Source organism: Cyrtonyx montezumae, unplaced genomic scaffold (genome assembly GCF_038088225.1).
Source record: "Cyrtonyx montezumae isolate F1298 unplaced genomic scaffold, pur_monq_1.0 scaffold_3, whole genome shotgun sequence".
Lineage (NCBI taxonomy): Eukaryota > Metazoa > Chordata > Aves > Galliformes > Odontophoridae > Cyrtonyx > Cyrtonyx montezumae.
In genome coordinates, this window is record NW_027072034.1 from 54,192,569 (window position 1) to 54,205,049 (window position 12,481).

At 43.2% G+C, this 12,481-nt stretch overlaps 1 non-coding gene across 1 annotated transcript; it reads right to left on the reverse strand.

Moving 5' to 3' along the window:
• Nucleotides 1-10,595: 10,595 nt before the first annotated feature.
• LOC136053375 (U6 spliceosomal RNA) lies at nt 10,596-10,700 on the reverse strand. The gene has a single exon (XR_010622636.1). It is a non-coding gene; the product is annotated as a U6 spliceosomal RNA (small nuclear RNA).
• Between the last annotated feature and the right edge of the window lie 1,781 nt (nt 10,701-12,481).

Here is a 12,481-nt window from a genome sequence, read left to right on the forward strand (position 1 = left end):
GCTTTTGTTCTCTACAGGCTGAGCAGCTAGTCTTGCTTCCAGAAGCCCATTTGCTCAGAGGCCAGATTCTCCATTTGACATCAGATATGCCTACCCACAACTTCCTGAAGGGCAGGTCTTTTGCCCTCCTGGTAACACACTGTGTGAGTACCTGAGGCCAGAGAAAAATATGAGTTGCAAGGTGTATAGAGTCACAGAATCATTAAGGTTTGAAAACACTACTATGACCACCTAGCCCAACAACCACACCAATCCCACTTGTGCCCACATCCCTCAGTGCCACATCCACATGGTTCTTGAACACCTCCAGGGATGGAAGTCTGCACCACCTCCCTGGGCAGCCTGTGCCACTGCCTCACTGCTCTTTCTGAGACATGTTTCCTAATATCCAACTGAACCTTCTCTGGCACAGCTTGAGGCCTTTATCTCTTGTCTTATCACTGTTGCCTGGGAGAAGAGGCCTACAACATGCTGCCTGCATTCTGTACCTTCTGCATTATAACAAGAGAAAAGCTGTGGGGCAGAAGGATGCAGGACATGACGAGCAGGCAGGATCTCAGCCCCTCTGCTGCCAGCCTGCTGCTTTCAAAGCCAAGCAAACTGGGGTTTTGGCAGAGGATTTTCATCAGAGAGGAACGAGGAAGCAGACACGGGTATAACAAAGAGATCTTTGTGAATATGACTAGCCTGTATTACAGGAGAAGGCCTTCTTTTCAGACTTGCTGCCTGGAACACTGGCGGGGACAAACAGCTCCCATAATCAGCAAAATATGCCTAAAAATCTCAGTATATTTTCCTCTTTCCCTCTCTATCCAGCTCCTCAGCCCTGCAGCAAATTTCTTCCTCCATGGGAGAGTTTGTGTACAAGGAGGGTGAGATGCAGGATACCAAGCAGAGGCTGCACACCTGCTGGGTCTACAGCCCGGAGCTTGGCTCCTGCAGGAGATCAGACAGTCTCTTGGTTGACACCACTAGGAAGCCCTGAAGCTCGCAGAGCTTGCACTGCCACAACAATTCAGTGCTACTGCTATCTAGAACCAACCAAATTAAAGCCAACCCAAACTTTGGTAAATCTACTGCTTCTAACTTGCCCGAGGAATTATCAGAAGACATAGAAATTATCTCTCCTGTTTATTAAGCAGCAAGCCATGGGCTTGTATTTGCCTATGCTTTGTCCATGGGCTGTTTAAAGCACCCCAAACTAGCACCATTCATGCTACCACAGTCAGATACTGACTTCAGCATCTCCAGTGAGAACACTGAAGCCTGTCTTAAACTACAGCATAAAATGCAAATTTCCAACACAAACATACCACCAAGCTCCCCCACTTCATCCCTGAACACAATCTTTTTTTTTTTTTCAACAAATTCAGGCTATAGGCACCTAATTTACTCTAAAACATACCAACTTATAATGACCAAATTCACAAAATATTTTTCATTTTAAATAGCTATGTCACCAAGCCTGTGCTTCAACCAACATTTGGAATTCACATGTTCACCATCTGGAATAGAAATCTGCACTTTGTTATCAAATCCCATTGCAAACTTGGTAATCAGTAATGCCATCAAGCTATTTCTGAAATATTCCTACACCCCTAGAAGCTTCATGAGCAGAATCATCTCAGCAGTGACACACTAAGTCTCCTATGAGCAAACATGCCTGCGGATCAGTCCTTGCAACCACTCAAAACATTGCATTGCTATGCTTTGCAGCAGACCCTCAGATAATGCTAGTCTCCTGGAAGACAGTGCTCATGAAACTCACTTCATTAGTATAAAACTGGGCTTTGCTTGTCAGAGAAACTACTCTTCCCTTACACTTAATGAGCAACCTGAAGCTTACTTCAGTGTAAAAAACCAACCAACTAACTAACCAACCAACCAAAAAAAAAAACAAACCAGCCAACTTAAAAAGTCAACTGACTCTAACCTTCAGTTTTCACATACTGAGCCCTAATAACATCCAGATGGAAAATCAACAAGCAACCACAACTAGTATTCAAAGACCGCATGTTTTGAAATAAACTTTGTGTAGTATCTATTAAACAACTCCCAGCCTCAATAAACTTGTAATCAGAAGCAAAACAGAGTGGTCCCACCCCTGACAAATAATAAATAAAAAAACATAGCATTCAGCTACCATGTGAAGAAAATTTTTCATTAAATGTTCCCCCTGGCCTCTCAGAAGGGCAGCACAAAGAGTTTCTTTTGAGATGATTCCAAAAGCAGCCCTGAAAATGAAGGAAAACTGTTATAGAATTAAAGAAGACACTACTTTTCATGCATATTTCAATCTCCCTTTAGTCTAGCTGAACTGTGGTATCCCACAAACTTTGCACACACTGTGAGCCCTTCAGACCATGGCAGGGCATTTGGGACTGCTATGTGAAGAATATGCCACACACATACTGCATTGGGCCATGAGAAGAGTTAAGGTACTTCTTGTGACCAGCGGGATATCTTCCATTTCTCCCTGTATTCAGTGAGTGAACAGTAGTTTCTCTCCCCACCATGCCTTCCCCACTTTGATGTTTCCCTCACATTACTCTGTTCTGCGCTGTCAGTGCACCAGCCCCAGCCCTGAGCCTGTGTCGGGAAGACAATAGTCCTGCACAGTTGAAGGTATACTCCCCTTAGAGACAGTTTTGGCTGCAGTAGTAGCTTTCCTGAAAAGCACGTGCAATGTGGTGCTCTAGTTACTTTCAGGAATGTGCTTCTACCAGGGATTAAGTAAAGTAAATGTTATGTTATTATATCTGTTTTCATGTTTGCGTATGCATACCTGCCTTTAGACTTGCCCAATGCTCCAGCCTGCCAACTGCTCCTAGTTGTTAGAGAGTGCCCTAGTTTTACAGGATCACTCTTCAGTTTTCAAGTGCTTTTTCTTCAGAGAGTGCCTGTGTCTGCCTGTTCACATTCCTAACCTAAACTTGAAAATACCATATTTAGAGTAACAGTTCCCTAAAAGGGAGCGTCAGAGATCATCCTTGCAGCATAAATAAGTAATGCAAACAAAAAAAAGGTCAGATCTAAAGAATAATTTGTATGGTAATATATTAATTAAAAAGTCCTCCAGGACGCCCTTGAGTACCCTAGTGAGTTAACAGTGCCCAATATTTTTTCTCTGAGATTTAGGTGAACTGTTCTCTTTGACCTTCTATTCATAATTGACTCGAGTTGACTTTTTCAGACATAATAGCACAACCTAGCCTCACTTTTCCAAGTCAATTTTACCTGATTTCCAAGCTACTGCCTCACAAACTGAGCCAAGTTTTCCATTGTTTCCCATCACTTCTGTAGAATGGTGTTGCTCTGGAGTGCAGCCCACAGTCTTTAGTGAACTCAATTGTGCTGACTTTTAATGGATCATGTTCTTCATCTTGGTTTCCTTGCCAGCCCATGCATAGGAAGGACAGTGGGCTTGTAGCTCCAAAATGAGAGGTCCTCTCCAGTCTTGTCAACAGAAGATACTGAACAGGCATTACTGTACTGTAACAACGTAAACCAAAAGGAATACTGCAATACTGAATACTACAGATTTCTCCTTACAGCCAAGAGCAAAGACAAGCTATACGCTTGAAGGAGAGAGCTGAATCCAGTATATTAAAGTAGTATAAACTCTTTCCATCTTCTACTGGGCAAAAGCAAATACATAGCTATCCTCAGTGTTGTTAAGTCCCTCTACATGCACAACTGGTTTTGGTTAATTGGGTCCCTGACACTCTTCTGGTGTATGTCAACAGAAAATTTGACCTAGAAAGTGTACATTATAGTAAAAAGCACAGGCAGTTCTTAAAAATAACTGGATAGGTTGCTTGTCTTGGACACTTCTGAGAATATCTAAGCAGCTCTTTTGCAGCCTTTGAATACTTCAGGATGGCTAAATCACTCAGGCAAGTGGACAAATTTGCACATCACAGCACCGAGCTCTGAGAAAGCTAGTGAATGCTTTTCACTTAGGAGGTGTTTGACAGTGCATGGGGCAGGACTTCATAGGCGATGCTGAATGAGATCATCTGCCACTGTTTCCCATGGAAAAAGTAGGAGAGAGGACACAATGTTCCTTGGTTTCTAGACTGGAGCAGCAAGTAGTGCTCAGACAACTTACTCATGCAAAAATCACTAGACTATCACCTTTTGAATATTTATAAACTCTGCATGCCAGGATCCAGATGAGAGCTAAGTGTGGAACCCTGCATATATGTGGCTTAGTGGGTGTGCAAAAGCATTTATTGGACCCATTACCAAGCTAGTGATTTTGACAGCAGCCCAAACAATGGTGCTTCAGGGTAAATTATTAAAAAAGTGGTCCTGAACTGTTCAGTTGTACCTGCAGCTGGACACTTTCAAAATGAATTGCAGGTGCAGTCAAGAAAGTTTGAATTTCACTTTACCTATGTTGCATGAAATTCAGGTACAGGGCAGGCTCGGCAATCACAGAGGGTGAGCAGCCTGCAGTGCAGCAGTAGATTTTGCTCCTGCCTTCTCCCATACCCGCAATCAGACTATCTTAATTTCTAGGTTCTGAATGTCAATATCAGCATGGAAGAGGAAATGCAATCCTTTCTCATGAAGACATTTGCTTAATGTGAGATGTAAGTAGAAGAATTGTACCGGCAAAAATTAAAGAAAAAGAAAAAAGAAAAAAAGTTGTCAACCAGTGGATCTTGTTGCTGTCACTCCACAAGTAGCACGTCACCATGAGAACCATGAGAAACATTTTCTGAGCCCCAGCAGCAGCCCCAGATGGGCTGGGCATTGCCAGGCCAGGCACACACTGCCCTGTAACTGACCACCTCTGAAAAGAAAGGGTCCCAATTTCTGTTACAGGAGCTGTGGGCAGAATGCCAGCCCCCAGTTTCTGAATGCTGGAAAGGATAAAGGCTGTTCCTGGGGAAAAGGATGAGCACAGCAGCATGGGTCCATGGCCAGCAGGGATGAAGCTTAACCCTCCAGGGATCTGCAGTGATAGCAAATATGCCCCAAGCAAAAAGCAGAGCTCGCTTAAAGGAGCTGACAAAGCTCACTTTTATCAGCTTCTGCCAACAAAAGCCTTTACACGGTAACTCCATAGAAGATAGCCAACAATTTAATAATCTGTTCCATGGCACTTAGACAAAGGTACCTACCAAATTTCACACAAAAGCACTGAAATCTCCATCATTCTTACACAACACAACAGTCAATACCATCCAACATTCCCTCTGCTAAAAGCAATACATCATGTTGAAAAAAAATCAAGAGCCAGCCTGTGTAGTGCTGCCAGTTTGCTTTTCCATTGCAGCCAAATACAAGTGGCACTAAACTTTAGAAGTTAATTTATAAGTCTCTGTTTTCCCCTTGCTAGTTTGTTTGTTTCTGGGATGTCTATGGGTCTGCTTTGATCTATGTACTCCTTTAGTCCATTCATAGACCACCCGTCTGATGCCTTACAAGCCACCACAATGTGTATGTGTACCACGGACTGCAACACCCTCTCCTTTCCCTTTCAGAGCCTTATTATTACAAAATGTCAAGAGTTAAACTATATTGTATATAATAATACTAAGAAATATAATAAGAATATAATAATACTAAGAAATAGTAATGGGAAGAAACTACATAGCAGGACACCTCTAACAGGATCAGTGATGAGAATACAAAGGATATAGTGAAAAACAGGGACAGAAAACATTGCCTTCCTCAGACAAAATGCAAAATCAACTTCTCAAACCGCACATGCTTTGTTGCAACTTTATACAAGCAGAAGGAGATAGAAGTCTCAGAGGATTTCATTGTGGTTTATTAAGGGTACAGAAAAAATGCAGAAGAAACGAAGGGATTTTCTCAGTGGTCAGTTTGTTGGGTTCCAAAAAGAACTGTAGAATCATAATGGGCACAAGACTCACAGTCATGGCAGCTATTAAGGGGTAGCATGGATAAGAGCCAACATCTCATCCCTTCACACATCCTACAGTTCATCTACCATCTCAAGCTTGCCCAGGTTTCTGACCTACATCTCTGACGGATGCACTCTCCTGGTGCACTCACACCACCTTTCTACATTGCAAAACTGTGCTCAGGGATAGTACATCCATTATAGATAATACACTCCTTCCTGTGCTGCGCTTAAGAGATTGGTGTTTGCTGCTCAGGAAAGCTCAGTACACAACCCATGCCCTTCTGCGACTACCCATTAAAGCACTTATCCTTCCTATGAAATTATAAAGTTGCATGGGTACCAAAATAGGCAGAGTGATCTGCCTTGGAGCTGTGAAGCTTAAAGAATAAGTCAAGTGAGCAGCAAGCAGCCTGCTCTTCTCTATGAATATGAAAAAGTAGTTTTCAAGGCACTTTTCTTAGAGAATTAGATTATTCTGGTTTGAGAGTAGCCAACACAGAAAACCTGAGAAGAATTAAGTAGCCACATGTTGTTTCATCCCCCTTTTTTAGTCACTGATAGAACAAAATTTCGAATTGCTACAGCAACTGTCTTAAACAATACTCTGGAACTTGTGGGTATTTATCCTGCGACCTAAAACTGTGCTATTCTGCAAGGCAAAGGCATCAAGTTAGGACTTTATTCCTTTAACATATGGTGCCCAGGAAAGAAATTTGCTCTTGCGCTTTGTACAATGCACCACAGTTAAGTGCACCAGCAGTAAGATTCATAAAGAAAGGCATTAGTTACTTGCACATAAACCCCAAAGCCTACGTGTGGATTTAAAATTTATGGAAATAAAATTATAGACATAAAACTGAAGTTGCATAGAACCAGATGAGTGTTAACGAGTGTGAAGGCCTGCAAGAATAATGTGTTATTTTACTATTACTGTAACATATGTTTATCTTTAAAGAAGGTGGCTGTGAAAGGTATCGCATAGGGGTTTAAGTCTGTTGGGTAAGTGCAAGTAGCAATGGATTAGGTAGCTGAGGACCAGGCAAAGATCAAGGAAATTACATCATTCCCAAATCCAGAGAACTCAGCAGTGAATACCAAGGGAATTGGGGAGAATTCCACCAGAAGACATTTTAGGAGAGGTGAACAGGAGGATGCTGTGGTATGTGTTTTTTAAATTTAGGAGCAGCTAACTCTCTGTGATGCATCCCACAAATACAGCAAGAGATTGCAATTCTGCAAGCAGCGTTTTGGAGATCCTTCTACAAACTGACAAATTCAGCTCTCAGTATCAGACAGTAGATTATGGCTTACTTGTAGACATAATGGGTTATTTGGTCTAGTTTTTGTGAAATGAATGTATCAGTGTCTGGTTTGATGGCAGTGGCTGCAATTCCCAGTGAGCTCTCAAGGTGTTCATCAGAGATTTCTGATGAAATGTCACTCCTCCTCTGCTTCATCCTTGGAAACAGTTGTTCACAAATGTACATACTGTCAAAAAGTGGTGACATGAGGAAGTGGTGACTATGAAGTGAGGGCTATTTCTCTCTGGTAAGAGAAGTCATACTGGAAAATCTGGTAAAGGGACATGATCACTCTTGAGGTGAATGTCTGCTTGAAACTTGATAAATTCCATTTAAAAACTTGCAGGTAACTTATGTCAACTGAAAATAGAGTCACAAATACACCAAAAAAATAATGATTTTTTTTCATGAGTCTTGAAACCACTTTTCAGATTCCCGAATCAAAACAGAGAGCATGGCTGTGTACTGTCTGTTCACAGGGCTGTGTTTAGCCAATGTATCAAAATCTATAAACTGATCTGCCATCACTCGAGTTAGCACAGCACCACACACTCCTCATGTCCCCATTTCAGCCCAGATGGGGTACACAGTGCAACACTGTTCAGCTGGTGCTGAGGGACTGGACCGGACCATGAGGCCACCATAATGGTGAGGGACAGGGATGACTGCAGTGCAAGCTGGACTGGGCTGCATGTGTCCTCTGGGTTGGATATGCCTGCTCTAAGGGAATGGCCAAACATGCTGCAGGTGTTCCTGGTGGTGCCAGGGAGAATGCTCAAAGTGAGCCAGAGGTAGAAAGGTTTTGAGATGTAGGATTCACTGAGAGGGCACACAGTAAATGTATAATATATTTTAGCTTGAATAAAATTTTCAGTAGTGAGGCTGGAGTGACCTGAGCAGCACTTTCACAGACAAAACTGAAATTCAAAATCATAAAATCATCTTAGAATGGCCTGAGTTGAAAAGGAGCTCAAAGATCATCTAGTTTCAACTCCCCTGCCATGGACAGAGTTGACAGCTACTAGAGCATGCTGCCCAGAGCCACATCCAGCCTTGCCTTGAATGCTTCCATGCATGGGGCATTCACAACATCTCTGGGCAACAGGTTCCAGTAGGTCACCACCCTCTGAGTGAAAAACTTCCTTCTAACATCCAACCTAAATCTCCTCTGTCTTAGTTTAAAACCATTTCCCTTTGTCCTATCACTATCAACCCGTGTAAACAGAAATAGTTTTGAATCAAGAGGATGAGACTCCGTGAAAGCAGAAAATTGCTGATGTCCATAAGATTGAGCTGGTGAGACCAACAGCCATGCTGTGCAAAGAAATATGGGGCAGACCAGGGAGCGAGCATGAATCGACAATGTGATACTGTTGTACAAAAGGCAAATGTCACTCCAGGACATAGCAGCCAGCACTGTAAACAATTGCTCTGCTCAGCATCCATGAGGCTGAAGCAGCTGCCCTGCACCAGGACTTGGCACTGGACCTTGCTGGGGAGTGCACATTGAAGAGGGTTGAGAGGAACCACAAGGGGCTGGAGCACATAGTTTATGAGGAAAAGCTGACGGAATAGTTTGTTTAGGCTAGAAAAGAGTTCCGCCATAACTGCTCAGCAGAACAATATTAAATGCTGAAATTCACAGTGTTGCTGGCTGTGCTGGAGGGTTCAGAGAGACTTGGAGCACTCAAGCAGGGACCTGGTCCAACACGCCTGGGAGTGAGCAGGCTGCCAGGGGCGACCCAGATTCACTTGGGGCTTCAGAGCTGGGAACAGCACTGATGGCCTCACAGACCACCTGCCCACCCTTTGTGTTTACAGCTTTGCAGTCCCACCTTCTCTCTGACTGAGATCCAAATGCATCAGAACTATCAGCTCTGAGCTCACATCACTGATGGAAGGAGCAAAGGAGGCATCGCACTGTGCTGTGCATCTCAGTGAATGACGCTCACTGGCAGCATGTGCTGTGGAATTGGGCTTTGGACACAATGGATGTGAAGGACAGGACCCAGCTGTCTGTCTGTCACCCTTCCAGCACCCTAGGGGGCTGGGTGGGCTCAGAGCAGTCATACTCTACCACAAAAAAAAAAAAAAAGCAATAGAAAATCCCTTCTGCCTCTGGGGAAGTGTACAGATGGGTTAGCTCCATAAAAGATACTCCAGTCAATTGAGAAGTGTTGGAGCTAAGAGCAGGTTGGTTCCTGGTTTTCTTCAGGGATTTCTTTATACAGACAGAAACTGGTTTTGAGGGTGACAATGTGGGTACCTTCCACATCCACCCTCTTTTTTTTTTTTCCATATTGTCTGGGGTTGCCTCTGCTGAGTTCCATTGGTTTCAGAGGGTGGGAGGAGGTGGTATCCCTAGCCATTGACAAAATATGCATGTTTGTCTTTGGAAAACCAAAATCTCACCTGCTTATAAAAAGTGCATCTGTATCTATATATATGTATATACATACAACTTGGCACTCTGGTGTTAAAGGCTGACATGTCCAGTGATGTTCTTACTTGCACAGTGTATCATAGCTGCTTTCCTGCTGTCCTTCACACATCCCTCACCTAGACACTTCTTTCCGTTATTCTTGTATAAGAAGGGTTTTGATAAAGCACTTCAAGACTTCAGACACACTGAAAGGAGAGGGGCTACAGCCCCAGAGATCTCCAGCATACGCATTACAGTGCAATAGGTTGTGTTTACAGGCTCACAACCTCATTCTGCCAAATGTTACCTATGAAATTAAATAACAAACTTTGTACTACACACTGTCAGGAATGGTCCCCAGTGAAGACAGCACCAAAGATTCCTTGGGCTAATTTTACATCATAGTGTTTTCATAGAGTCATCAAGGTTGGAAAAGATCAGCAAGATTATCTAGTTGAACTGTCAGCCCATCACCACCATGCTCACTGACCATGTTTTCTGAGAAAAAATGTTTCCTAATATCCAATCTGAACCTTCCCCCAGCACAACTACCCTCAAGCAGATCAACACTTCCTCCCAACGTGGTGTCATCTGCAAACTTTCTGAGTGTGCAGTCAAACTCCTCATCCAGTCAAGGAAGACATTACACAGGGCCAGTCCCAGTACTGACCCATGGGGGACACCACTTGTCACTGTTTACCAGCTGGATTTGATTCCATTCGTTATCACTTTCTTGGCCTGGCCCTCCATCTGGTTTCTTACCCAGCGTGAAGTACACTTGTCCAAGCCACGGGCTGCCAGGTTCTCCAGAATACTGTTGGAGACAAAGTCAAGGCTTTACTGAAGTCTAGGTACATTACATCGACAGCCTTTTCTTCATCCGCTAGGTCACTTGGTCATAGGAGATGAGGTCGTTCAGGCTGAATCTCTGCCTGGTCCTCTGGTTATCCTGCACATGTCACATGATTGCAGTCAAAATGATCTGGGGGAAAAAATAGAACATTTCATGAATTTGCATATCATCCTTGCACAAGGCCCACTCTAATCTTCTTTGCATTGATTTGATTTCAGTGTTCTGACAAAGCAGGCAGAATGGCTGCAAAACAGCAAAAAGTATAAACTGCCTCTCTGGAGCAGGTGCTCTCTATTTCTGTTTTCTGTACCCTCTGACCATAGGTCACTGCCAGCAATTCTACCACTAACGAGTCGACTACTTCAGGCAACTGTTATTTTGGTGGGGCCTGCAGGCAGCACCAAAATGAAAATAAATAATGGGAAACGAAACAGGTTATTTCTTTATTCAATTTCAATTTATTTGTTGTGTAGTCTTTTCAACGAGCTACTGTTTCCAGCCTTGTCTGTAACCCTTCCCCACTGCTCATACCGGAATGTTCAGACCTTTCCACAAGGCCCCTGTTGGACAAGCAGTAAATCTGCAGAACCTAAGAGATGATCCTATGCAGGGCAAAAATGTCCTTCCCGTCAGTGGTCACGATTTAATGCTCATGCTTACTACGTGTCTCAAGTAGTGCAAGTCATCACATTTTACCAATACTATATCCCTCTGGGATTGTGTATCCCTTCATATCCCCTTAGAGGAGTCATGTCTGCCATGGAGAGGGGCAGAGAGAAGTGATTTCCTTGGTGAGCCAGAAGTCTTTCCTCTCCCCCCATCCTCGTGACTGCTTCCTTGGAAGGCAGTGCACACTACAGGGTTTCTGTGAATGGCAAAGGAGCATGTGATAGTGCTTTTAGTGTCTGCTGCTTTTCCATGCCCTCCTTTGTGCTTTTTTCCTGGGGCTGTGCACAATCTCTAACCAAGAAAACACTTTGAGTAACCCTCTAAAAATCCTCCTCCACATTGTCCAGGGAACTGCTCCTGTGGGACAATACCGAGAACTAAAAACTGTGGGCTTGTTGGTCAAAAGAACACTCCTAGCTTCAGTGCACGTAACCACAGATGACAGAGATCAAAAGAACAAGCAGACAAGCATCTCAGATATTCTAATTAGCATAAATGCTGACTCTCACAAAGACATTATCTCCATTGATTCAGATGCAACCTCCAGCTTTGACAGCCCTGGCATCACCACATAGTGTTCACAGCCTGGGTTATGAAACACTGTGATTGCTCCAGGCTCAGCGGGTTTGCTTTGTTATTACAACTGTTGGACTTTGCAGCATCCCATGCAGAGGAAACACACAGGGGCCTAGTTTTCAACTGGGACTCACCCTGTGAAGTATGCCATGATATGTCAGAAAGAAACATGGAGCTGATGGATACATTCATTACCCAGTATATGAGTCTTCCGTTCCCAAATGGCTCCTAAATGCCAGGCTGTCAGAGATAGGGAACTTCTGCCTTTTGTATCCACAGAAAATTAAAAATAAAATAAAAAGGAAATGTTACTAGAGTCAAGCTATATTTCAGCAGAGATCTTCATGGAGCAAATAACTTGGAATATGTGCCGCACCTAATTCATTCTAATACAAAATAGCATGCATTGTGCATTTTCAATAGCTTTTTGTCTGAACTGCATAATGAATTTCAGATAAGAATCCATTCAGAGACAGAAAATTTCCAGCCATTAAAAACACAAGTTGATTACAACATTCAAAGAGTTGTTTGCTTGGGCTTTACAAGCTAATTGATGCCATGAAGTTGTAGTAGGTTCCACAATTCATGTAGCTTTGGGAGACTTAAGCCCATACGTTAGAGAAAAACATTTCTGTAACAGGAATATCCCAAGGAAATAGTACAGCCTAACGTCTTCTTTCTTAATTGCCTTAAAAGGATGAGAAACTAGAACTCTGCTGCAAGACTCAGAGTTCTTGGTAATTTCATAACTGTTGCATGTCATTGGTGAATCACAC